Source organism: Canis lupus, chromosome 4 (genome assembly GCF_003254725.2).
Source record: "Canis lupus dingo isolate Sandy chromosome 4, ASM325472v2, whole genome shotgun sequence".
Taxonomy (NCBI): domain Eukaryota; kingdom Metazoa; phylum Chordata; class Mammalia; order Carnivora; family Canidae; genus Canis; species Canis lupus.
The window spans coordinates 8,866,284-8,894,199 of record NC_064246.1 but is presented as its reverse complement, the minus strand read 5'-3'; the positions used below and the strand labels follow the sequence as shown (position 1 = coordinate 8,894,199).

Below are 27,916 nucleotides of genomic sequence, written 5' to 3'. Positions count from 1 at the left end.
GATCCCTGGGTGGCGCAGCGGTTTGGCGCCTGCCTTTGGCCCAGGGCGCGATCCTGGAGACCCGGGATCGAATCCCACATCGGGCTCCCGGTGCATGGAGCCTGCTTCTCCCTCTGCCTGTGTCTCTGCCTCTCTCTCTCTCTCTGTGACTCTCATAAATAAATAAAAATTTAAAAAAATAAAAATAAAGAAGTGCTCATCATTTTATTCCCCAGAAGGTTTTGCTTTGCTTCGATGGACTCAACAGGAGGCCTGCCACCCATTTAGCAGTTTCCAGGAAAGTGCTTTCCTCTGATACTGATGCACTCCGCTCTCAGTATCTCCGCCCTGAACACTTTGTTCTGCAGCATCTTTATCTTTTTTGACTTTTTTCTCACTTACTTGGCTTTGAACTGAGGAAAACACTTCCAGCTCCAATTTAAACCAAGAGGATGCTCTTACCAAGAGCAGCTCCACAAACTCCCCACTCTTTCTCTGAGCATGTCCCCAAATGTAGCTGGGGGGTGGTGCTGGTCGTGATTATTGAACTGACGAGTTGCAAATGGATGGTCCGCAGATGGGAAACAGCAGCCAGCAGTGATGTTGTGCTTAGACTGAACCATTCTTTTTTTCTTTTTAAACAACTTGGCAAGCAATGAGAAAGCAGGAGATTTCACAAGAAGAAAAGAGAATCCAGATTCTTGACATTGTCACAAACCAAGGGATGTGGCCACACAAAACCCACATCCTGCAGGGCACAGTGGAGCATGATGTTGCCACTTTACCTCAGTCCTCAGCATTCCCTGTTGTCACCCTGGTGCTGAGGCTCAATGTCCCTGGTGTCTACCTGCTGTGTCTGCTGTTCTTCCTGAAATAAAAGGTAGAAAAGACAACTTGTTTGAAGAAAAATGGAATAGGACACCTTAGCGGGGCTGCCTAACAATTGTGGCATCTGCCCTGCACAGCAGGTGTGAAACAGCTGAAACAGCTCCTGCTCGGCTTGCTTGCGAGCCATGCCCCTGGCACTGGGCTGTGACAGCCCAGAGAGGCAGTCGTGTTCTCCTTTGCTCAAAGCCTTTATATGGGCTAGCAGAGGTGGGGCATAGTTTATACGCGTGTGTCTGTGTTGAAAAAATAAAATTCATCCTGCTTTACTTATTTATGTTGCCTGGCCAGCTCCTGTAGACATTACAATTTGCAATCCTTGTTTTAGTGTCCCCACGACCTTTTTTTTTTTTTTTTAAAGAGGAGGGAGGAGGGGCAGAGGGAGAAGGAGAGAGAGAATCTTAAGCAGGCTCCACACTGAGGGCAGAGCCTGATGTGGGGCCTGATTCCACGACCTTGAGACCATAACCTGAGCCAAAATCAAGACTCAGACGCTTGACTTACTGAGCCACCCAGGCTCCCCTTGCTTTATTCTTTTTATTCCTTTGGTTTCATAAGTTACAATTTCACTGGATCTTCATAACAACCTAGATATGAGGAAAATTTTCCCAATCGGAGGCTGACAAAATGATGCCTTTTCTCTTATTACAGATACCCTAAACTGACTTTTGGTTTTTCCCTGCTCTTTCTACTCACTGGGTTACTTGCACATCAGAATATTCCATGCTCATTCCCATGTCCAGGCCTTTTCCCAGCTGAAATGACCTCACCATCTGCTACACCTAGACAGATTGTATCCACTTCTTTGGGTTAGAGTGGATGTCTATTTGTTTTCTATGCCAAGCACCCTTTCATGGAACAGTAGTATGGGGGATACTGTGCTTTCCACCCCAGATCCCCACTTCAGGGCTCGTCCATTTATCTCTGAGAATCTGGGAATGTCAGCTGCTGACAGCTCATAGCTGCATCTCTCCCAGCTACAGGAAAGAGCTCCCCCCAGAGTTCTGTTTCCTCGCAGGGATACCCTGCAGCCAATGACTGGCTGACTCAGATTTCCTTAAAGGATCTCCTGAGGTGTCAGTTGCAACTTCAGGGTAGGTGACTTCTCCCTCTGCCCATCCTGCTATCTTCATTTGGGAGGAGAGAAAGAGAGGGAGAGATTTTAAGGAATTCACTCATGCAGTTGTGGTGGCTGGCAAGTCTGAAAACCATAGGGCAGGCAAGCAGCCTGAGGATTCAGGAACAAGTTGAAATAGTAATCTTAAGGTGAATTTCTTCTTCGGGAAAACCAGTCTTAGTTCTCAATCTTAGTCTTCAACTGATTGGATGAGGCCCACTCACATTATAGAGAGAATCTACTTTACTAAGAGTCTACTGAATTAAATGTTAATCATGTCTTAAAAATACCTTCACAGTATTTAGACTGGTGGTTGACCAAACACCTGAGCACCATGGCCTCAACAAGGGATACGTGAAATTGACCATGATAGCAGATTTTCCCCAATGGGATCTACTGCCATTTACTGAAGTGATTGTGCATTGAGGTAAAAGAGAGTTCCCAGTCCTCTTAAGGATGTTGGTCACAGGGTTTAGATTGACACTGATATTTGGGGACCTTGGTAGGTGACAAAACCCAAGCTAAAAGGTTATAAGGTAGGAAAGACCAAGAAACTGTAAATGACTCCCACCCTATTTCAAGAAGGAAGTAAAAAACAATGATCCACTCCATGGAGAATGCCAGAGAATAGTGCAAACTTTAAAAATGTAATGAATGCAGGCATGATGGTTGTGTAATGCTATAATTCACCAGTCTGGCCTCCAGAAAAATCAGTAGTGAATAACCACAAGCCTAACCAAGTAGCCACACCAAGTACAGCTACCATGTTGACTGCAGTATCTTTGTTAGATTAACCTCCAGCATGTAGTATGTGGCCATTGACCTGATGAGTCAGTTCTCATCCACCCCTATTAAGGCAAAGGATCAGAAATGGCTCACCTTCACATGGGATAGATAACAGTTCACATGTCTGGTCTTGCCCCAGCATTGTGTTAACTTCCTTAGTCTCTGTCAGATGCAGTCCAAAGGGATCTGGACTTAATGGAAGTTAAGTCTGGATATTCCATGAAATATCTCATTAGTCCACTATATTGATGGCATAATGTTAATTAGACCAGATGAGGAGAAGGGGCAGGGGAGGACTCAGTAGCACATTCATTCCAAAGAGTGGGAGAAGAATTATGTGGAGATTCAGTCCCTTCCCACCTATAGGTGCCCTCCAAAGTAAAGGATGATTTATTGCATCTCATACCTCCCACTATTAATGAAGTACAATGCCTGGTAGGCCTTTTGGTATTCTTTTGGCAGCATATACCACACTTGAGAAAATTCTACACTTTGACACATTTGCAGGGCGATATGGCAGGCCATGGGATTTGAGTGGGGCCCAAGGCAGAAAAGGGCTCAGCAGCAGGTCCAGGCAATCGTGAATGTAGCTCTGCTCTGTGGACCATGTGATTCAGAAGACCCAGATGCTAAAGTTATTCACAGTGGGAATGGTAGCTTTGTGTAGTTTATGCTAGTCTTTAGTAGGAGAATTATAAAGTAGACTTTGAAGATTCTGGAACAAGGCTATGTCCCATGTAGCAGAGAATGTTATACCATTTGAGGAACAAAGAGACAAGACTTGGATCTTGTCCAAGACTGGATCTTGGCAAATGGAACATCTGGTCATGGAAATCAAGTAACCACATGGCCACAGCTGCCCATCCTGAACTGGATTCTGTAGTCTCATCAAGTCATTAGGTCAAGTGGCCCAGCAGCAATCCATCAAAGGGTAGAAATTATACATCTAGATTAAGCACAATAGGGTCAGAAGGTACAAGTAGACTGTGTGAACAGGTGGTCCATATCACCTGGTATCCATCACTTTTGCATTGGCTTTCCTCTACCTCATAGTAATGGCTGTTTGGGAGGTTCCCTTATGATCAGGGGAAAGGAAAGGGCCAACCTTGGTTCGTGGATGGCTCAGCTTTTGTCAGTTTATCAAAAACAGATGGCAGCTGCACTCTTTGGGAGCAGCCCTGAAATGGCAGGGAAGGAAAATTCTCTCACAGGTAGAGATCCAGGCAGCATAGCTGGTCACCCAATTATGGGAAAAGAAGAGGCCCAAGGCAAGAATATGTAAAGATCCATGAGCAATCATGAGTGGTCCAGCTGGTTAGTGAGGGCTTGGAAGGAGAAGGATTGGAAAGGCAGGGACAAGGAGATCAGGAAAGAATGACAAAAGAATATCACACCTTAATGCCCACCAAATAGTGTCCACTGTGGAAAGAGGCTTTGAACAACAAGCTAGACGGAATGACTCAGCAAGTTCGTGTCAACCACTCCAGAGCTGGTATAAGTGATATATGAACAGAGTAGCTCCAAGGCAGAGATGGAGGTCATATATGGGCCCAAGAGCAAGAGCTTCCTCTCACCAATCCTCACTTAGCTGCCACTGCTGCCACATGTCCAGCCTGCCAGCAATAGATCTGCACTAAGCTCTGACATGGCATTATCCCTTGAAGAGAACACTGTTCACTTGGTACAGTTGATTTGACTGGAACAACACACATTCTCAATATGAGTTTGTCTGTCCCGTCCACAGGCCTTGGCCATGACCTGAGGACTTGTAAAGTATTTATTTCATCTGTCTACAAAGAATTCTATCAACATTATTGCAGGCCAAGGGACTTACTTTATAGAAAAGGAAGTAAGGTCAAGTGGTCACAAATAACCCACACGTCCTGTTATATACTGCGCCCCGTAGCAGCTGACAGTCTGAGAGAGCATGCCTCTCAAAGATGGTTTTTGTAGATGATCCCCTGTGAGGATGGGTTGTCATTCTCCGGGGAGAATATACAGCCTCAATCAATCACCATTACATGCTGATGTGTCCCATGAGGCTGAGTAGGAGTGGCCACACTTACCAATACTCTCAATGGCTCACTTTGGGAGTTTGGGGTTCCCATCTCCATTACTTCAGGGTGTGAGAGCAAGGAAAAGGGTCACCATCCCTGCAGGGATTATTGATCTCACCATCAGGAAGGGTTAGGACTAATGTTGCACAAGAGAGCAGGGAAAAATACATTTAGTGTCTGAGTGATCTACAGGGAGTCTGCTGGTGCTTCTGTGTCCAGTTTTAGTGGTAAATGAACATCAACAATGATGGTCTGAGAAGGTCATGGTAACCAGGGTCTCACAACCCTCAGAAATAAAGGTCGGGGTCAACCCAAAAGGCCCCAGCCAAAGATAAGTTGAATCTAGAATGGGTTGGGGAGGAGGGGATGATGCTATCATGACTATTAGTTACAACCTCAAGAGCAACCCACATAAAAGAACCATAAGAGAACCATCTTATGTAAATTTCCCTCAAAACCAGACCAACCAAAATTCTAGAGCAGCTGTTCCCACATGGGACAAACTTAAAAGAAGCAAGTAGATCTGAGCAGTACAAGGGGTGTAGAGTCCTGAGTGCTGTCGTGCACTGCCCCAATGCCCTGTTTAGTGACAATGTGCCATTCCCCAGTGTCTAGGACTATCAGCTGCTGACGGCTCACAGCTGTGTCCTTCACTGAGAACTACTCTCGACTTCAGAGATCTGCCTCACCCAAGGATATACCACTCCTAGGGAAATGGTCCAGAACAATAACTGGCTGAAGGGAGGACATGGGCCTAACCCTCTTGTCTCAGCTGGGGATAACGGTCCAGAGATCCCTGGGGATCAGCTGAGGTCTCAGATACAACCACACTACAGGTTAGCTTCTCCCATTGGCCAATCCTGCCTTCTTTTCTTCCTTATGGGTGTGTCCCAAGAGCATTATCCAGTAAACCTGCACACAGCTTCCCATCTCAGGATCTAGTTGCAGGGAATCTAAAGTATGGCAAGCAGTCAGTTACCTTCTTTGAAGGGATTTCTCCCCCAACTCCAGTCAAACAGGGCCCTAGCATGAGCAAAGTCATAGTATCCTGACCCCCGAGGGCATAGAGGGGAAGTTGTTGTCTCCCACTTGTGGGGAAAGCTAGTTTTCAATAAATGAGAGTGACAGCAAGACAGATAGAAGAGTCTTAATTGAAGTCACTATTGGGAGTATCCTAGATGTCCTGGTTCCTTCCTTCCTTGGATTTAGTTGTTTAGTTTTCTTTTGAGTCTTGTAGGGGATTTGAAGGATTTAGAGCCGATCAAGACAAATGGTATGACCACGAGAGACAGTAACCCACCAGCTTTATGAGTGGTGCTTTGCCAGAGAGAGTGGCATGAGACGGAAAGTCCCTTCCTGCATGAGACCATCCAGAGTTGCAATAAGGGGGCACTATCCCGAAGGGCAAGGGAACTTATGGGGGACAGGAGGATCAAAGAAGAGGCCATCCTGTCTAGACAGTGGCACTTAGTAGCTCCACAGATAGTCTTTGGGTCAGTGAGCTCCAAAGGGCCTTAGTGACTTGGGGCGTTAGAACCACAGGTTCTATCTGACCTGTGGCCAACAGATACAGGATGAACTTTCATGGGGAATGCAGGGCAAGCAGTCTTGAAGTGGCAAAAAATGCATTTGTTTGGACCATTTTAAAGATAATTAGCTGTGTAAAAATTTGAGTTTGGTGCCAATGGACTTTGAGCTAATGAATCTCAGCCTGTGGTGAAGAAAGAACCTACCGGCCAATAGGTAGACACCATATTTGGTTCATTTATATAACAAGTCGGTAAGATACTACCCTACCTTTCTAAAAACTGCCCCCTTAGTACTTAAGCTGTTGGAGTGGAGGCTCTGATAGTCGCAGTGAAGACATCCTGTCTAATACGAGTCTAGCACGAGCCTTATTGTCTTTGTGAAGCCAAATACAATGATCGGTCCTCCTCTCTGGCTGCTCGGGGCCATGAGGTCTGTATCATATTTCAGTGGAAGGTTCTATTTTGCATTATTCTCTCACGGTTTCGGTTTCGTGTTTTGTGTTGTGTGGCTTCTCTAGCTTATTAGCTCTTTGAGGGCAAGGGCTTTGTGATGCTCCTCTTCTGTCAGGGGCCTTGTGCCTGGAGCTGCCTGACAGAAGTGACTCCTTCCTTTTCTCTGCAGTTAGGAGCGCTCCCTTCCACCTCCCTGCAGGCCTCAGATTAGCCAGCCTGGGGACCGACTTCCTCCGTGATAGGAAAGATCTCAGAGCTCCCACGCTGATACAAAATGTTGCCTGGCGGGATCCCTGGGTGGCGCAGCGGTTTGGCGCCTGCCTTTGGCCCAGGGCACGATCCTGGAGACCCGGGATCGAATCCCACATCAGGCTCCCAGTGCATGGAGCCTGCTTCTCCCTCTGCCTATGTCTCTGCCTCTCTCTCTCTCTCTCTCTCTGTGACTCTCATAAATAAATAAAAATTAAAAAAAAAAAGAAACCTTACAAAATGTTGCCTGGAAAAAAAAAAAATGTTGCCTGGGTTGCCAAGGCCCTTCTTGGTTCTTGCTCTTTATATAATTTTTCTTATTACTTCCATTTCTTACTTCTCACTGATACCTGGGAACTTTGACCACTTGCCTTGTTTTTGCCACTTAGAGGAGATGCTTGGTACCTCAATCAATCGATTAATCAACCAGTTGCGAAAAATAAAGCCCAGGCTGTGACTCGGGGGTCCCGGCTCTGGTCCTGGGACTGTGTAGCCTTGGACAGTCTCCTGGCTTCCTAATGCTTCTGTTTGCTCATCTCTGATGCCATGGTACATGCTTGCCATGTGTCAGGCCCAGCGACTAGATCACCTCGTGTACCCAGCAATGTGATGCATGTGCAGTAAGCTCCCTTGGGCTTCTGGAACATATTGCCCCACCATCTCCAGTTAGACCCCCCATCTCTAAACTCGGCACTGGCTCCCAGCTTGCCCCTACCAGCCCCAAGCTGGCTGTGCTCCTTAGCTCTTGCCTGAGAACCCGTCTGGACTCACGGGGTTCTGATTTAGCATCACACAAATCTGTGAGACTTTCGGCAGATCATTGTGCCTGGGCTTCTTCCCAGAAGGCTGAAAACATTACAGAGGTGATATTTAAAATGGGTTTTGCTACTTGCTATGTTGAGAAGAGTGTTATTTTGGGGGATGGATATGATAGCCATTTTGTAATGCATATAGAGAAGGATTTAGCATTCATGTGATAAAGATGGTTATAAGAGTGACACCCATTTAAAAAATAAATAAATAAAATGGGTTTGTGCTCCTACGGAGAGCAGAGCCTCCAAAATGCCTGGCTCTTTGCAGTGGGAAGGCCATTTGCCACTTAGTTATTTTTCTTGGCTCCAACCATTTCATCAGATGGGTATCTACTCAGGGAAGAATGCTGGGATTTTCTGGGTTTGGAGGAGAGCTAGAACATTGGAACTGACCATTTTGGAAGAGCAGCAAAGTGGCTCACAGATTTCTCGCTTTCGGCATGGTGCTGGCAGAGCAGCTCGAAACTCAGAGGAAAGAACTGGCAGCAGAGGAGCCGGGAGGCCTATTTTTGGAGGAGGCATGGGGATAGCAACCTCAGGAGTCCAGGAGAGGATGTTTTTCTCTTTTGAAAATACCCTTTAATGTCTCAATGTTCCACTTTCCCGGGAATTGAGTGGCTGCTGCCTTTCAGAGGAGCTATAAATAGTCCTCACCACTTTGGATAAATAATGCAGCAGAATGAGGGTGAGGAGGGCCAGGTGTGCTGGGAAGCCTGACTTGGCTGGCAGCGGGCGCGGGGCATGGGGACGGGAGAGGGCATCTGAGGCCCAGCTCCTGAAAGGGAGGGGGACGGGGGAGACGGCCAGAACTCCCTGGGGGACCTTCACGGGGGATCCCAGGGCTCTGGTGCTTGCAGGGCCTCCCAGCATGAGGGACCTGCACGGGCACGGGGGGCCTGGAGGTGTGTCTGCTGCGGCCGCAGCTGCTGCGCGGAGCTCGGATCTGAGCAGGGCCGGCCCGTGGGCACGCGGGCTCAGCGCCGTCCCTTCCGGACCGTGCCTTCACCTTGGCCTCTTTCAAAAGGAGCCCTTACCCATGAGGTGGTTCACCCGGGGGGTGTTTCTGAGCATTCCGCACACAGTGAGTGAGTCCGTCTCGGCAAAGATAAACAGAACGAGAGAAACTTTTGACCTTGTGCCCAGAATCATGGGGGCCCAGGGATCAGGGACGCTGGCTTGGAATAAGGCACCTCAGCAGTGGCCCCCCCTTCCCATATTGCCAAGCCCCTGTTTCTACCAGGACATAAATGTCTGTCCTCACCATGTCTCCTTTGTGATTTGAGACCCTAACAACTGGTTTCGGAGAGGCATACTGCCAACCTGAGGGGACCTCCCCCAGGAGGGGAGGAGCAATGCCCCCTGGGCACTGGGGTTTGGCCAGGCCCTGAGGGCAAGTCAACCCCTTCCATGGAGGGCAGGCTCCCTTCCGCCTCCTTCTTCAGGGAGGTCCAGGGATGGCCTTCCTCAGGGGCAGAGGGGGGACACAAAGCCAGCCCCTGTCTCCTCAAGCCTACAAGGGAAACGTGCCAGGTGTTGTGCCACCGACAACCTTCTCCAGGGCACGTCTGTGTCCTATCTTCTATTTTCACAGAGCTCCTGTCCTGGATGTTCCGCCACCTATGCGGGAAAAGATACTTAGATTCCCCGAAGACGTGGACTCCGGTCAAGGCTTCCATTCCGTACCTTGGGGCAGGGCAGCCACGTGTACTGGTCCCGCTCGAGGCCTGTTTAAAATCAGAAAACCGTTAGTGGGCGCAGGAGTGAGCTCGGCCGTGAAGCTGCTCCTCGCTCGTGTAACGTGTGTGGTCCGTCCTCCCTGTAAATTTCGAAACAAAACTTCGGGAGCATCCGTGGTGACACTTAGAGGTCACACGGGAATCTGCTGCATCTGTCTCCTAAGTTTATGCTCTTGTCCCCACGGGCACACACCAGCAACTGGGGCTGGTGAATCTGGCTGTTTGGGAACTAGCCAGGGAGGAGGGGAAACCACAGCTTCTGGGTTTAATGCGTCATCCCATTTATTGCTGGCCTTCCATAGCTGTTTTCATCAGGGTCTGGGAAAGCCACACATTCAGATCACAGAGGGTTACACCCATGGGGTAAGTACCACTCAGTTGCGATTGAAAGAATTGCTTGGGGTGAAGATACATCTAGAAATAAGAGGGGCTTACTGGCTTAAATTCATACTGAAGTCTTACACCAGATCCTTCCAGCAGGATTTGATGAGTCAGGTCCCTGAGAGGAGGAAAACAGGTAAAGGATGTAGAAGGGGTTAGTGTCTGTCAAACACATGTCCAACCAGGGCCAGCCAGAAGATTACCCTCTGCGGGGCATCCTTGGTTAAATCCTCGAGCTGCTTCTCCTCATTGGTCTCCTCTTGCCAGGGGGTCGGTGGAGGCTCCTAAAAAGCTCTTCTGACCTGAGGAAGGACGTGTGAGGACTTTCTGCCTGTGACCCTGTAGGAAACTCTGGCTTCTCTGAAATATCAATTAAACACATATTCTGAAGCGTTGGCCTAGATGAGCCAGTGTGGAGACATCAGGAAGTAGGAGTAATCAGGACTATCCAAGCAATGCCAATGCTCACAAGACATCCATGGTACCGAGCAGGTGGCAATATTGTCTCTCCCACATGCCCACACAACCACAGCACAGCACTTGTTGTAACCAAATGAGGTACACCTTCTTGTCCTGCCCCTGTTGCCCTCCATGTCTGAGCTCCCATCCTTCCTTGGTCCCCCCCAGGCAGATGCATTGCTTGAACTCCTTGCACATATTCCACTGTAGGTGACTTTCTCCCTTTTTTTCATAGTCACCCTAGTTGAATCTCCTTTCTTCCCACTTCTACCTAGTAAAATACTACTTCCCTTCCAGACCCAGCTCAAATGCTGGGTAACTTAGTCCCAGTACAACTTAGTCATCAGAATGATGAATGTTTGTTCCATCTTCATTAATTCTCACTTTGTGCCAAGAGCCTTACATATATTAGCTCTGTTCTTTTCAACAAGGCCATGACAGATTATGATTCCCACTCCATAGATAACAAAATTGAGCTCAGGACAGCTAAGAAACCTTTCTAAGATCACACAGAAGTGACAGCTGGGACTCAAGTATATGAATGAATTAATGAGTCTGTGTTACCAATAAGCAAATGAAACCAAACTCAGCATCATTAGTCATTATTAGAAAGATGTAAATCAAAAACAGAGTGAGAGACCTCTTCATACCCACTAGGATGGCTACAAGATAAAACACAGAGAATAACAATTGTTACACGGAGAAATTAGGACCCTATAACATTGTTAGTGGGAACATGATATGATGCAGCCACTTTGGGGACCAGTCATTTCCTCAAAAAATTAAACATAGAGCTAACCTATGACCCAGGAATTCCACTTCTAGGTGTACATCCAAGAATTGAAAACAGATATTCACACAAAAACTTATACTTGAATGTTTATAATGTCATTATTCATAATTGCCAACAAGTCAAAATAACCCAAATGCCCATCAGCTGATAAATGGGTAAACAGAAGTGGGGTAATGGTCAGCCATAAAAAGGAAGGAAGTCCAGACAGAGGCAGCAACATGAATGAATCTTTGGGAAACATTATGCCAAGTGAAAGGAGCACTCACAAAGGACCAGCTACTGTAATAATGTCATTTATGGAAAATGTCCGGAAGAAGCACATCTACATAGAAAGCAAATTAGTGGTTGCCAGGCACTGAGGAATGGGAGCGATGGGGAATGACAGCAGATGGATTTGAGGGTTTTTTTGTGGGGGGTGGGGTAGTTGAGGAAATGTTCTGGAATTTGATAGCGGTGATGGTTGCACATGTTTATAAGCTGAAAACCACTCAATTGCATACTTTAAAAAGGTTAATTTATGATATGTGAAATATATGTCAGTGAAAAAAAGAGTCTAGGATACCCAGATTCACAGAATCAGTCATCAAGGATTTATTGGACACCTATTATGTGGCTAGAATTGTGTGGCCAAAGCCTAGCACACAGTCGGCACTCTGAAATATCTGTTGACTCACTAATAGGTGACAGTGCTCAGCCCTGGGGATGAAGAGATGGTTAAGATGTGATTTCCCAAGAAGCCAGATCAAAAAAACAAAAAAGAATACATATCACATTTATGTAAAATGCAAACTAAAATATAGTGATACAAAGCAGATCAGAAGTTGCTTGGGATTGGGGAGAGAGAATAGGAATGTAGATATGTTCATGTATCTTGATTAGGGAATGTTTGTGTGTGTGTTGGGGGGGGTGAGAACCCCCCATCATATATCCTAAGTTTTGGTACATGTGTTCTCATTTTCATTTGTCTCAAGGTACTTTTCAATTCCCTTTTGGTTTCCTCTTTGACCCAATGATTGTTCCAAAGTGTGTTATTTAGTTTCCACGTATTTGTGAATTTTCCCATTTGCCTTCTGGTTTCATTCCACTGTGGTCCAAAAACTTACTTGGAATGATGTAGATCTTCTTAAGTTTGTCAAGACTTGTTTTGAGATCAATCCTGTGATCTGTCCTAAAGAATGTTCCATGTGTGCTTCAGGAGAATGTTCATTCTTCTGCTGTTGGGTGGAACATTCTGTATATGCCTGTTAGGTCCATTTGGTCCAGCTCAGTGGGGGAGCAGTGGTGGCTTCTGCCACAGGGATGTTCAGCAGTGTAGACTTTGGGTAGCTCCATCAGTTGAGCGCAGAATCCCGGTCCTCAGTGGCCTGCAGGGGTCCTCGGTGGCCAAGGCTGTGGGGGTCCACAGTGGTGGCAAGGGTTGCTGGGAACTTCCTGCTCCCCTTTTCCGCTGCAAGGGGTAGTCACAGCCAAGGAGATCCTCGCTGATGTTGGGGTCTGGGGCAGAGGTGTGTGCAGAGTAGCAGCAGAGTCAAGGTCTGGGGCATGGGCACGTGTGAACTAGCAGTGGCGCCAGGTTCTCTATTCCAAACACTTTTGAATGTCAATTTTCTTTTCAGTTTACCTGTCATCCTGCAGGGCATGGGCTTGGGAAATGCTGGTATAGGGAATGATTCACTTCACAGAGGGGAAGATACCTACAGCCTCTTGCCCTTTACAACCTAAAAACCCTGATTAGCAATGTGCCTTGGTGGAAGTTTGCATCCTCATCACACAATATATACTGTGGATCTGTACATTTTTGTGAGTGGTGAACCAAGTTTCTAAAACAAAACTGAAATAAGTAGGCCACCATAAATACTAAGATTAACTCTATGAGGCACTTGGAATGGTTACTGTTCTGGGATCTGCTGATGGCGCCCAGAGTTAAGCCTTTTGTTCTGTTAACTTTTGGTGAAAAAAATCGTGTTATCCATTTATAATATGCTCCACTGAATAGGGTATGACTCAGGGCCCCCCGTACTCACACTTCCCACGTGGAACTTGATGTGACATTCAAAGTGTTTAACAATCGGCAGGCATAAGCAGTAACCAAGCCTACCGACACTGACCAGCATGCTCTCCTAGTGTGCCCCTGCTAAATATCATCTCCACTTAGCACTGACCTGTGTGGCTCCACTTGTAGACGGAAAAGGTAAAACGATTTGATAAATACCAAAAGGCCTTAGCCCTGAAACTCCTGTAACTGCAGTAGTTTGTGTGAATTATGGCACTGCATCTCTAGAAAGCGCCACCTTTCTCTAAAGGATAAGGTCAACCTGCAAAGGCATGGGCATTTTTGTTACTGAAAACGACCTCACTGCAAAGTGGCTTCCTGTGATGATGAGCTACATGTGGGGAAGTTTGTGGGAATAATTACTTTCTCTTTTGGTAAAATTACTTTTTATTCTAAAACCCATTTTGTTTTGTTCAAATGTATTTAAAATATTCACAGGGAAAATAATTCGTCTCTTTGGTTAGTTGCCTTTGAGAAGTTGCAAGTAGAAGCAGTCTGGTAAAATGCTGAGGCCTGTAACTTAATGAAGGATTCTGTCTCAATGCTAAAATAAGCATTATTCGGCACAGGGGGTGAGGGGGGTGGGAGGGAAGGAGATGGGAGGGAATGTTGGGAGAGGTGGCCAGACAGTGAGTATCCTAGCTTCACAGTGATTACGGAGTGGGGGATAAAATATCCCGCACACACCATCTGTGAGCTGTGTATGGCAAATGCTGGAATGAACCCTGGACGCATCCCACAGATTCCTATATGCAACATTGCAGAGCCAGGCTAGTTTCATAGTGACTTCTAAGTGGGGCATAAAATATCTGATCATCACTGATTTGATGCCTCCTTGCCCCACCCCAACATGGCCCAATTCCAGACATGGGGACAGCATGGGAGGTGAGGGGGACCCAGAAAAGTCATGTGGAAGTTATGATTGGCATTTTGGAGGCACGAAAGAGCCAAGATTCAAGGATGAGACAACGCAAATTTTTGAAAGAGGTGATAATTGTCCAGGGCATATTTCTTCCTTCTCTGATGGAGGTTTCTCTTAAACCTCTTGATAAGCCTTTCATGCTATGTAGTAAATAGCTAACTCAGCAGGTTTGGGGTGTTCAAACCTCATACATTCTAAAGAAACTAGCCCTTGAGGGGCTTCCAAGAGATGGGCTCTAAGCCTTTTGAATATGTGCCCAGTAAGCATACTTTGATATACCTGGAGCTTTGGCTACACCAGATAGCCCATGGTAACCGCATGATTTGTGGTGGGGACCTTGGTCACGCCAAGTTTGAATCCTGGAGTAGCTGGAATCTGAGAACTAAGGTCAGTCATATGGGTGTTTCACACTTTTGTGACCCACTCCCAATAAAAACCCTGCACGCCGAGGCTTAGGGGAGTGTCCCTGTCCATCAGTGCCCTAAACAGCCAGACACACAGCCTCACTGGGGGAAGTAGCTGCTGTCTGCACAGCTCAGCAGCAGAGCACGCCTGGAAGCTCGAGCCCGAGTTCTCCTGGACTTAATCCCCTCACACCTTTTCCCTCTCTGGTTTTAACCTACGTTTTTTCACTGGGATAAATCATATTCATGCCTCTTTCAGCTTTTCCGAGTTCCGTAAGTCCTTCTAGTGGATCATTGACAAACCTTCCATCTAAAGAAGGCCTTTCCACTTACTTAGAGGGTGGTCTCGGAGGCCTCTGACCACAACGTCATCTTCTCGCCAGCACAGACTGTCTTCCTCTAAATAGCCCCGGAGAGCTGTGAAGTATGCGCCTTCCCTTCCCTTCCATCACACTTCCTTGCTTTTCAGGTGGCCTCTGAATCCTGAAAGTCAAAAATAAGCCCCCTCCAGTCCTAGGTCAGCCAGAGTGGCTGCATGCACTTTTGCACAGGAGTGAGCCGAATCTCACTGCTGAGAAGAATATTGCCAGGCCAGGGCACCTGGGTCCCCCCAGGCCCAGCCAGTCTATAGGGTGAGTGGTTTTCACTTTGACTTTCTAGTTCTGTTCAAGTTCCCCCACCATCCACCCCTAGACCTCCAGCCAGTGGTTAAGCCCCAGACTGTGTTCTGACTTCGTGGTTCTGGGCTTCCTCTAGAACTGGACCCTCTTCTCCATGTCCCCAGGGACCTCCTGGCCAGGCCCATGCCTCCCCGATTGACCACCCTGGATCTGGGCTCTGGCCTAGCACCGAGCCCCCAGGTCACTGCCATGACTCAAACCAGCCCAGAGACCCTCCTCTGAAACACACGGAACCAGAGGAAGGACAGACAATACTGCAAACCTCAAGAAGATATTTTTCCAGCAAAGTGTTATCCCTGCGTTGGTCTCCACCTGCGAAGGACAAGGTAAAATGGCCTTTGTCCCTGGAAGACTTGGAATTGTCAGACTGATCTAAGAAGTAGAGGAGTGTTCTCTGGTCACCTTGCGCACACGTGCTCACCTGCGTCAGGCTGCCCTTCCCCTTCCCAAACTGCCGGTACAAATCCTACTCATATTTCTGGTCTCTGTTTCCATGTTAATTCCTCAGGGAAACCTTTTCAGCCTCGAAGTCTAGGTCAGGTACCTTTGGTCTATGCTTTTGTGAAAACACGGTCTTTTCCCTCCGAGAGTTCGGCTGTGTTTGTAATTAGTGGGTCCATGTGCATCCCCTGTTGACCACAGGCTCCATGTATCCTGCATCTGATTCTGCTCACCATTGGATCCCATGACCTAGCACAGTGCCTGGCAGGTGGTAGCGTGCTCAAACATATTTCTTGGATTCAGTATGAGGTGTATGAACCATGTCACAATCGCTTTGTGTGTGTGTATGTTTTTAAAAAATTAATTCAATATTCCCTTCTATAAATGTATACTCGGCCTTCATAATCTTTTGCTCTTGTAGTTTGGGCATCTGCTCACAACCTTAAAAAATGAGAGAAGTGATTCGTTGCCAAGGTAACCATTTCACAACTGGAAAAAGAGTACAGCCCTGTGGGAAACAGATGTGCGGCCATGTGTGGACCAGTCTCACTCCTTCTCCACGCCTCTTCCCTGACCGCTCCAGGGAACAGAGCTAATGCTGAGGAACAGCATGAACAACCTCACAGAGAATGACTTTCTCCGTGCAAAAATGACTGAAGAGAATTCTGACATGTGGTACAATACGGATGACCCTGGAGGATAGGAATCTAAGTGAAATAAGTCAGTCACGATAGGGAAACCACTGTATGATTCCACTTGCATGAGGTTCCAAGAGGAGTCAATTCACAGAGACACAAAGTAGAATGGTGGTTGCCAGGGGCTGAGGGGGGGGAGAGAGATGGTTTTTAGTTGGTACATAATTACAGTTCCGGGAAAAGAAGTTCTGGAGGTGGATGGTGGTAACTGTAAATGTAATTGTGCCACTAAAAGCACACATAAAGGGTTAAATTGGATAATTTTATGATCTATATATTTACCACGATGAAACAATATGAAAAAAGAAAGATGGGTGGTGAGTTCCCTTCAGTTAATCAGGAATTTGAAGGAAACAGTTGGTGCTTTCTTGTTTAAATACTACAACCGAAGACATAGAAACTCCGCAAAGACACAAAGTGGGAAAACATGGCACCCCAACAATAGTTAGGTGTCTCCCTGCAACCAGGCAGAGGACGCTGTGGCCAAACCCAGCAGTGGCGAGGGGTGCTGAATGTCTTCATATTTATGTAATCTTGTCCCTTAAAAGCATGAGGGGAAAGCATGCCTTTTCTCGGAGCTTCCCTGTCGGTTTTGTGGATGTCTACAGGTCTTACATGGGAAGACATAACCAACAGTTTGAAGGACCTTCTCCCAGACGCTGGCAGGAGGGACGTGATGTGTGTAGGAATACCAGCTATGTATCAGTGGGCTCTCTGTTCTTCATTAATCCTCAGACACACCAGAAGCATACCTATCTCAGGAGGCTGAGAACACTGAGGAAAGGAGAGATGAAGAACTATCTGGAAGTTATACCTCTTCTAGGAGGCAGAGGCCACACACACAGCTGTCTGATGCTCCTGGGAGTGGCCCCATCAGAAACAAACTGTTCCAGACTTAACTGAGCTACGGTCCTGTCAGTCTCACCTCCCCAGTCACCGATGCTCCCTTGGCAAACATTGCTGACCCTTCCCCTTGTTTGGTAATGTGGGGTATAGGTAATTCTGGACATTTGCTACAAGGACTCAGATGCCAACATGACAGGCTGAATATCCCCAGAAAGCAAGGATTCACCAGGAGAAGCTGGGAAGGGATCTCCCCCAACAAACACTTTTAAAAAAATATTTTATTTATTTATGAGAGAGAGAGAGAGAGAGAGAGAGAGAGAAAGAAAGAGGCACAGACACAGGCAGAGGGAGAAGCAGGCTCCATGCAGGGAGCCCAACGTGGGACTCGATCCCGGGGCCTCCAGGATCACACCCCGGGCTAAAGGCTGCGCTAAACCGCTGAGCCACCCAGGGTACCCCACAACAAACATGTTTAAGTGAAAGGCAGGTGCGCAGGGTCAGGCCACCCTCCGCCCTCCCTCCGCCCTCCCTCCGCGTGGCGTTGTCACCACAGCATCAGGCAATGCATCAGCTATGCTGTTCGAAGCGACCTGGTGTTTGGCGAGGAGGTAAGTAGGCTGCTTCTTTCATGCATAGTTGACTTCAGAATGCCTCCTTGGTACCCAAGCCTCGGGTCCCGTGCTGTCCACCCCAACCAGTGATACCTGTGATCCCCTCTGAGCCTGGGAGCCAAAAGGCCCCCCACCACAGGGCCCTGATTTCAGGTTATAAGCGTCCTGCTATCAAAGCTTCACATCCTGCATTTTTCCCACCATCACTTTCCAGAAGCTCCCGTGCAGATGATGTTTTCCCCGAAGCAGGAGAAAGCAGCTGTTAACCAATCTGACTAGACCCAGGGAGAGAGAGGTTGTCAAAACAAGTCTGGAGCTTTCTGTAGCAGGGAGTGGACCTGCCCGGGGCTGGCAGATGCAGAGGGTTGGCTGTGGCTGCATTTGGTGCTGTCGTGGCAGAAGCAGACACAGATAGCAGCGGAGGAAAGAGGACCAGACCTCCCGGAGAGACATGTGGGTGACCAGAGAAGAGCTGAAATGAATCAGGAGTCAGGGCCCCAAGAGACAGGATCAGGAGCATGTGCATGGCAAGGCAGGTTAGCTTGGGATCATGCAGAACTGGAAAGCTTTTTCAATCATAAAAAAAAAAAAATCACCAAAGTAATAGATGTTCAATGTCAAAAATTCAAACAACAGAGAGATGTGATAGTAAAACTAAAAGTCTCTGCCTCCCTCTTCAAGCAATTTCTCTCCTCTCCCCGGGATAACCACTATCAGCTGTGAACACAGACCCCTCTAGTCTTTCCTCCAGGTATTTGGAAACGTGGAGACCTCCTTCTCCCAAGTCAGACGTCACTTGAAATGTTTCATTCCTTTATTTTTTTAAAAGATTTTATTTATTTATTCATGAGAGACACAGAGAGGCAGAGATGTAGGCAGAGGGAAAAGCAGAGCAGACCTCCCACGGGGAGTCGGCTGTGGGACTCAATCTCAGGACCCCGGATCATGACCTGAGCCAAAGGCAGAGCCACACAGGTGCCCCTCCTTTATTATTTTTTAATCAAATTAAATCTGAATCCAAACCTCCCACCTCCCATCACCGGGGCTTCCTCACCCCTAGAATGACACCAAGATCCCAGGGTCCCGTGCCAGCTAATCATCTGCTGTGTGAGCCCAGGGTCCTTTCAGATCCAGTGGCTCTGCTGATTCTGAGCCTCATTTGAGGCAGGAGCACTGTCATCTTTGGCAGACTAAGGTACCCACTCCTTGGGTCCAGCTCCATGGGGTCCACATGGGGCTCTGTCCTTGCTGACATTTGCTGTCCCTGAGGCAATATCTGGTTTCCTCTGGATCTAAACCCTTACCTTCCACTTCCTTTCAGATGGCAGGAAATCTCATGCGTGCACTTGCTTTTTTTTTTTTTTTTTTCTTTTTTTAAAAGATTCCATCTATCTATTCATGAGAGACACTGAGAGGCAGAGACATAGGCAGAGGGAGAAGCAGGATCCCTGTGGGAAACCTGATGTGGGACTCGATCCCAGGACCCTGGGATCACAGGCACTCAACCACTGAGTCACCCAGGCGTTCCTTCTCCTCCTGTCTCACCTTAAAAGGCATGCCCTAGCGTACTGTCTTCTGTGAGCTTATTGACTTCTCACAACTTGTGTTTTCTGCCTGCAAAAATCGCTAACGCGAGAAATCACCAGGAATCAAAGTAGCTCGAGGTGGGGGCAGGGTGGGGGTGGGGGACGAAGAATAATGCACAAAATAATGGGACTGGCACACAAATATAATGGGATCACATAAATGGGTCCTACTGTACATTATATTCTCCAGCTTGCTTTTCTCACTGAAGAATATACGAGACATATTTCTTTGCCACTATATTTACATCAACATCTCTTTTTTTAAACAGAATGGGGTTTTTATCCCATAATTCATTCAGCCATTTCTCTCTTAATGGAGCTGTCAATTTCCTTCAAAAAAAAAAAAGCTCACCATCAATGCCACACTGTACATGTATCTTTATGCGCACACACGTATTTCTGTAGAAGAGAAACTCAGAGTGGAATTGCTAGATGATTAGATTGTGGAATATGCTCTCTATAATAGAATAAATACTGCCAACTCTTTAAAAATGCTGAACCATTTTATGCTTCCACAGAATCTAAGCATACCGGTTCCCATGCCTCCTTACCAATTGTGACCAGTCATTTCCTTTTCAAAAATCCATCTTGTGGGTGAAAGACGGCATCTCGTTACAATTTTGGTTTGCATTTCCCTAATTGCTGGAGAAGTTGTATGCCCCTTGAAGCTTAGTGGCCGGGTCTATTTCTTCTTTATGTGATCTCCTGTCTTTATTCGTTTTTTAAATCCCTATTCTTATTGATTCTAAAGAGAATGCACTTTTAAAAAAAGATTTATGTATTTATTTGAGAAAGAGAGAGAGAGAGCGTGACTGGGAGGGGCAGAGAAAGAGAGGAACTCAAGCAGACTCCATGCCGAGTGTGGAGCCTGACATGGGCCTAGACCTCACGACCCTGAGATCATGACCTGAGTGGAAATCAAGAGTTGGATGCTTAACTGAGCCACCCAGGTGCCCCAAGAATGTACTCTTCTAGTTCTTGATACTAAACTTTTGTGTTACCTAACTTAACAATGTTTTATTCTAGTTTGTCATTTACTGATCGACTTTGATTGGGATTCTGACTTAATTGGTAAAGAGTGAGCAAAACCAGTAATTTTTCAGGGAGGCTCAGTCAGTTAAGTGTCTGCCTTTGGCTCAGGTCATGATCTCAAGGATTAAGCCTGCTCAGCGGGGAGCCTGCTTCTCCCTCTCTCTCTGCTCCACCCCCCCCCCTTGTGTTCCCTCTCTCTTTCTCTCTTTCTGTCAAATAAATAAAATCGCTTTTTAAAAAATCAGTAATTTTTTCAAAGGTCCACCAGGTAATTCTAATCAGCCAGGATTGAGAGCCACCAGGGCAAAGAATAAAATAGGGACCAGAGAAAGTGAGCAGTCTCTCGTGCCATTGAAATATAAATATGAAGCCGTTTGTACACCAGCTCTATAGTCTCCCTAGGTTTTGTTTTGTTTTTTTACTTTCTGTTTCGTTCACCATAAGGAAGCAAGAGGAAGTGACGTGTTTCTCTCCAGTCTGACACTCTTCAATAGCATCCCATTGCCCTTACGATGAAATTCAAACTTCTTACCCTGGTTCTAAGGTCCTGCATGACCCGGCCTCTATCTAACCAGCTTTATCTTTTTTTTTTTTTATAAGTAGGCTCCACGCCCAACATGGAACCCCATGTGGGGCTCGAAGTCGCAACTCTGAAATCAAGACCCGAGCTGAGATCAAGAGTCAGACGCTTAACCACTGAGCCACCCAGGCACCCCATCCAACTCTCACCCTGTTCCCTACACATTATTACTGCCCTCTGCTCCCGGAACTCACCAAAGGCCCTGTTCTCCCTCTGGGACTCAAACTTGCTGCTGCCCCCTGCCCTTGCACACTGTGCTCCTTCTCAGTCTCTCTCTACAACTCTTTGGAGATGTCTAAGAGACAACCCCCATCATTCTCCACTCCACACCCTATTTATTTCCTTCACAACCTACTGCGATTTGTGATTATTTAATGTGCTTATTTTTCTTGGTTTTGGAAGCGAATATTCCCATTGACATGTAAACTCTACGGGAATGGCTACCACGACTTCCCACTGCCTGGCATGCTCATGGGCATATTCTTGGCCACAGTTTGTTAAATGATTGAATCCTAGTTTGGCCCGCCAGTGTGCCCTCCACGCCTAGCCCTCCCCCTGGCAGAGAGTGATGGCTGAGGAGAAGAGGGGGACATGCCTGACACTGTCCTCCTCGAGGGCCCATGTGTCTCTTGGTTTTCTGGGTCACTGACGCACTTGTAAATCTCCACAACCACTGGGTGCCAGGGCCTCTGCCAAGGCTCAGGAGTGTCTGGCCCTTGCCCACTGGCCTTCAGCTGAGGCCACCGCTCTCTCTGACTGCACCTTCGAGGCTCGCTCTCTGGCACCTGGACTTCTCCACCTTGGAAAACGAGCCCCCCTTCCAGCTCCCTCACCGTCTGCACACCGATATTTGAGAGGTGAAGGGAGGGGGAGAATCTTCCTCTGAAGCATTTCGTCCTTTTTCTGCAGTGGACTTAAGTTCCCAATAGAAATCACGCAAGGCACCCCCTCTCGATTCTTCCATTTGCACAACCATATATGTAGGAACACTCTAAGGCCCCTCAGAGGACCCTGATGCCAGGTCTTCACTCCTGACTTACGAGGAGCCCTTGGTAACCAGCACGTGGATGGGCAGGGCTGCTGCTCCCTGCTGTCCCCAGGGGAGGGGACCTTCTCAGAGCAGCACCCCAGGGCCTCAGTGATGAGCAAAACGTTTGCCTGGTGTCTGAGTGCAGCCATCCTGTCACTGTGGGTTGTTTAACATGTCAATCTTGCCGCGACAAGTTGTCACGTCGCTTTATGGCGACAGCATGCAACCCATCAGTCTGGAAAATAGGAATCTTACATCCAGGAGAATGCTGAGAAAATTGACCACCAAATAGTGGGGACTATACCCCGCCTGATGGGTGTTTTGACTGAGACGTGGCACTAGTGAGCAAAACTACACCCTGCTTCAAGGGGACCACAGACAAAGTTGTGGGTATGAAGACAGGAAACTTGTCCCTCAGCCTGAGGCTAGTTTCTGGTCAACCTTGGGTCCTGTGAGAAGACCTTCCATGTGAACCAAGATCTGCCCTTTGGGATCTAACCTCTGAAACATCAACCATTCCCCTCATACTGAAGCCTACTATATTTCTCGAGGAAATCCCCGAGGCCTCCCAGTTTCCTGGGGCAAATGGTTAACTACATGGAGAGGCCCTTGGGAACCCAGGGTTTGTACAGTACTGATTAATATCAGTCAGCTCAGCTTATTTCCATTTCTAAGCAGTGCCACACAGTCTTAGGGGAGCACAAAAGAAATGTCACCAACACACCCTGTCCCTCCCACATTCCTACACCTCCACCTGTTTTCCTTAAATCCTCCTTTGATTGGGTCCCCACAGCCCCTCACTGCTGCTCCACTCCGGAGAGGGTCTTAGCTGGACCTCGGGTTATTGTGCCCTCCACTGCAGATAACATCGTCACCCCCCAGGCCCCTGCCCCACAGTTCCCGGGCTCCAGTGGAGCCTGGAAGTTGCCTCCTTCAGCCTAGATTCTGGCTTAGGGCTGGATTCTTTTTTTCATCCAAAATAAAAAGAACTTCACTAAGCCTCATAAAAGTGCATTTTTTTTTCAATTGAATTACCTACTTTATTGAATAGAGGGATTCAAGGAGAACTCTAGGAATGCTTATTAGCCACTAAAATGTCAGAGTTCTGCTTTCTGTGAAAAGTAATAACGAGGAGGCAGTTTTATAGGGTTTTGTACTGAAATTAGATCTGGGTTCTCCCAACGCTGGGCTAACTGGTGATAGCTCTTCACTGTTTCCTCTGCCTTCTTGCTAATTTTATTATCCTTCTAATATCTGAAGATGATGGCTTTGATGACTCCAGGTCCTTATATTCAGAGCCCAAGTGTCCCTCAGTTTTCACATGGATATTTTGTAGAAATGTCAGCTCGGTTGCCCAAACAACCTTATCACTTCTCAATCCCTCATAATTATTTCATTTAATGGTCAGCTCCTGGTCCCCTCCAGCCACCCAGTGGTCTGGCCTCACAGCAAATAAACCAGCAGGTGTGTGTGTGTGTGTGTGTGTGTGTGTGTGTTTAGATCTATTTATTTTCTTTTGAGAAACAGAGAGAGAGAGGAGGGGCAGAGTGAGAAGGAAAGAATCCTCATGCAGACTCCCCACTGAGCAGAGCCTGATGCGAGGCTTAATCCCAGAACCCTGAGATCATGACCTGAGCTGAAATCAAGAGTCACACGCTCAACTGATTGAGCACCCAGGTACTCCTAATCACCAAGTGTTCTTATTTGGAATCTTTTCCTCCACCATCTTTTCTTCCTGCAATTACTGCCTTGGATCATACCTCACCACCCTGGGCTTTTGTGCTTTATTGGTTACCCCTGGTAACCAATACCCACTGTAATACCACTGGGATTACTGGTACAGTAATACCCACTGTGACCAATCCTGTAATACCCAATCACTGTACGCACCACACGGCACATCCTCTGATTCCTCAGTGTGACAGATACCTGTGTCCACTAAGTCCTGCCCCTCTCCTCCTGGGAGCTAGTCACCCTCCCCCCAGCCATATCTGTGGCTGTCTGGGAACTGCCATGCTCCTGTGCCCCTGGGTCACAGTCCACTTGTCCAGGGTGGGCACTCAGGGCAAGCTGGGCCAGTTGGATATACTCAAGGCCCCAACTGGGTCATGTAAAGAGGATGATTTCTGGTAAAGGTATCTAAAAGATGAACCCCTAGAGAATCAGGCTGCTATGTGGAGGAAACGAAGCCAACATGTACAGAAAGGAGGTAGAAAATCATGTTGTGGGTATTTGCATTCTTGAGGCTCAGGTACAACCTGTCCTTCCTGTTGTTTGCTTGCTGAAACTTTTTCAGGAATCTGGGAGCCCAAGCTAGTTGAAGTTGCCTTTTTTGGGTTTGTTTGCTTGCTTTCAGAAGGAGGGTTTATTGTTCTGAAGCAAAAAGAGGAGACAAATGTTGTCTTATTTGTTCCCTACCTCTCCCCACACCTACCCTGGTATCTAACTTGGTACTGGCACATATTAAATACTTGAGCAATGTTTTTGAGTACTTTTCTCATTTCCCCTCTAGAATTCATTTTTGAAGGCATAAAGCCATATCTTATTTTTCTTTGTATGCTCTGCACCAAGCACAGTGCTTGATATACAGACAATGCTCAAGAATGGCTACTGCTGTTATCTTAGAGAAAGAGGGAGAAAAGAGCCTGATGTGAAGAGGTAGGGTCAGAAATATAACAGAGGGTGAATTGGAACAGTATTTTGTGGTCGAATCAATTGACCTCAGTGATTCAGTACATGTGGTATGAATGGAGAAAATCAGGGATTCATTCAGCAAATATCCTGATTTTTGGCTGTCTGGCTTTGGTAACCGGGTAAGTGATGGTGCCCTATACTATGTAGACAATACAGGAGAGAAACACATTTCTTTTTTGTTCTCTCAAGGTTCTGTGTCTTTCTTTGGGCTGAGGACGTTTCCAACACTTAACCATTGTGCCCTAGAAACATAACTGCAGTCATCTTCCCTAATATGCATCTATGAATACCTGCTCTGTTTAGAACATGAGTGGCTATTTTGGGATTACTGTCAGTTAAAAAAAAATAGCCCACAAATTCTAAAATATCAGAATTCTGAAAACGAGTAAGGGCTTCTTATTTAACTTGAGTTTCACTGGGAAATGATGATTTTTAATTTGCAAGTTTAAAAATTTATCACATGAATAAAGATAAATTCAATTAATTTCATGCACTTAAGATGCAGATTTGGTCCCTGTGAGAGAGACTGGAAATGGGGCTGTAGGCAAGTCAGGATGGGGACACACTCCCGCCACCTGTGTGGCCACAGTGGAAACCCGTCATTCTCCTGATCTTAGAGAATGCAAATCTCTCTGGGTGTGTTATCTGTCTTCATTTCCATCTGTCAATTTGGGTTCTTTGGAGATAAGTTACTGTCTCATAGGAACACTATCAATGTTAAGTTGAAAAATAATCACAGGCTGAAAGGAAATTAAGGTTGTGTCTAGGGGTGTGTATGTGTATGTTTGTGTGTGTGTGTGTGTGAGAGAGAGAGAGACAGAGGGACACAGAGATGCAGCTAGTCTGCTGGTTAATCTTGGATTCTACAACCACTTTACCTTTTTGGATGGAAGTTACAGTTGGTTTCTTAACATTATGCCAGGATTTCCAGCTGCTTTGGTCCTCTGAACTTATTTCATATGTGCCCATGGATAAATATAGATTTCAGGCGGACAGTCCTGGTATCCCAAGTCAAGACCCTAAAACCTTGTTTGCAAAAATCCACAGCTTGAACCCATCACCCCCATAATTCTCTGAAAGAATAAACTCATGGAGTAGTGGTTATTTTTGTCCATGGTTGTTGGTATAACCGTGTTCCATGATCACCCAAGGAGTATTTTTTAAATGTAGATATAAAGTCTTAGCTCAGACCAATAAATCAGAATCTCCAGGATGGAAACCATTTTTTCTAATCTCCAAAGGTGATTCTAATAAGCATTGATGGAGTTAAAAACCCATCAATAGCAGTCCTCTTGGGGTGCATGTTTGTTCTTCATGCCCTAAAGAACTTCGGTCTGAATTTCTGCAGACAGAACTATATTCCCTAGGGCTTTGCTGTACATAGCATGGCCTACTGACCAGCACCATCAGCATCACCTGGAATTTGTTGGAAAAGCCCCATCCTAGACCTATCGAATCAAAGCCTGCATTTTCACAAGATCGCCTGGTGAATTACAGGCACATCTAAGTTTAAGAAGCGTGCTGCAGGGTCAGAGAGGTTTGGTCTTCATTGCACATTGAAATTGTGTAAGGAATTTAAAAAATACGGATGCCTGAACTCAAACCCCAGGGATTCATGTGATTAGCTTGGGCACTGGGAACTTTTATAATCTCGCAAGGTGAATTCAAATGAGCAGAAAGAGTTGAGAGTCACCACCCCAGATGGCTTTGGGGATCATCCAGAGGATTCATGACCCATCTTAAGGTGGGATTCCAAATCTTACAAAAGCCATCGCAACCTCTTCTTCCCCAGAGTAGAAAGCAAGTCAACTTTAAGCTTGGGTCTTCTCACAGGACTTATTTTTTTTAAGATTTTATTTATTTATTCATGAGATAGATAGAGAGAGAGAGAGAGAGAGAGAGAGAGAGAGAGAGAGGAGCAGGCTCCAAGCAGGGAGCCCCACGTAGGACTCGATCCTGGGTCTCCAGGATCACACCCTGAGCTGTAGGCTGCACCAAACCGCTGAGCCATCAGGGCTGCCCAGGATCACAGGACTTATATAAGGTTATACAGGAGACAGTTGCTTCTCAGAGGATGAACATTTAAGTTTTGGATGCTTTGTAGATTTCAAATCTCTGGACAGAGAAACAATTGGCCACATTAGAGCTATGAATAACAATTCCCAGAGTGCAAATGCCCAGATATCCTCATGGAAGTGTAAAGAAAAGGAAGGGCATAAAAGTGGACCATGGAGCATCTGGTGCTGAGCTGGAAAAACACTCTGAAGGTGAAACAGTGCCTTGGACTGGAAACAAGGTGCCCATTTTGTGAGCATTAACTTCTTGCCCCAAAGAAAGTGCCCCAAACCACAGTATTTATGAGAAATCTGACCACTGAAAAGTAATCCTATGTGATTTTTAAAGCAAACAAATTCCTTGGAAAAAGGTTTTCTGCTGTGGGATGCCTGGGTGGCTCGGCAGTTGAGCGTCTGCCTTTGGCTCAGGTTGTGGTCCCGGGGTCCTGGGATCGAGTCCCGCATCAGGCTCCCCACAGGGATCCTGCTTCTCCCTTTGCCTATGTCTCTGCCTCTCTCTGTGTGTCTCTCATGAATAAATAAATAAGTAAATCTTAAAAAAGAAAAAGCTTTTCTGCTGGATTTGCATCTTTTTGCCTTGGTGTCATCTGACCTCGTCAGGAGAGTTTAAGAAATGTTGAGGAAGAAGTGGAGGTGAATTTTATGTGACAAGCATGGAGGAAAATACCTGTCTCAAATCCTGTGTGATAGTAGATTATGATATGGTATAAGGTAGGGCACTGTGGTCAGCCAGGCCACTATCAAGATAAGAAGGCTGAGCTGGCTGGAACAGAGAATATGTTTCAAGATCACATCCAACCAGAATAATAGCAACCACAAAAGCAACACTAGCAACAACTAGCACTTACTGATTGTTTACTATGTGTTAGACATCCTGCTAAGTGTTTTACAAATATGTCCTGGAACACCAGAGGACTAGGTTAAAGGCATGGGGCTCACCTCTGTCCAAGTTTTAAACCTTGGTCTACCCTCTCTTTCTTTCTTTTTTTTTTTTAAGGTTTTTTTTTTTAAGATTTTACTTATTTATTCAT

General features: G+C 46.5%; 1 long non-coding RNA gene across 1 annotated transcript; it reads right to left on the bottom strand.

Annotated features, from left to right (window-relative positions):
- Window positions 1–177: 177 nt before the first annotated feature.
- Window positions 178–12,442, bottom strand: LOC112660841 (uncharacterized). The gene is made up of 3 exons (XR_003137242.3): window positions 12,340–12,442; window positions 9,551–9,591; window positions 178–847 (listed from the first exon to the last, which is right to left on the bottom strand). It is a non-coding gene; the product is annotated as an uncharacterized LOC112660841 (long non-coding RNA).
- Window positions 12,443–27,916: the final 15,474 nt, after the last annotated feature.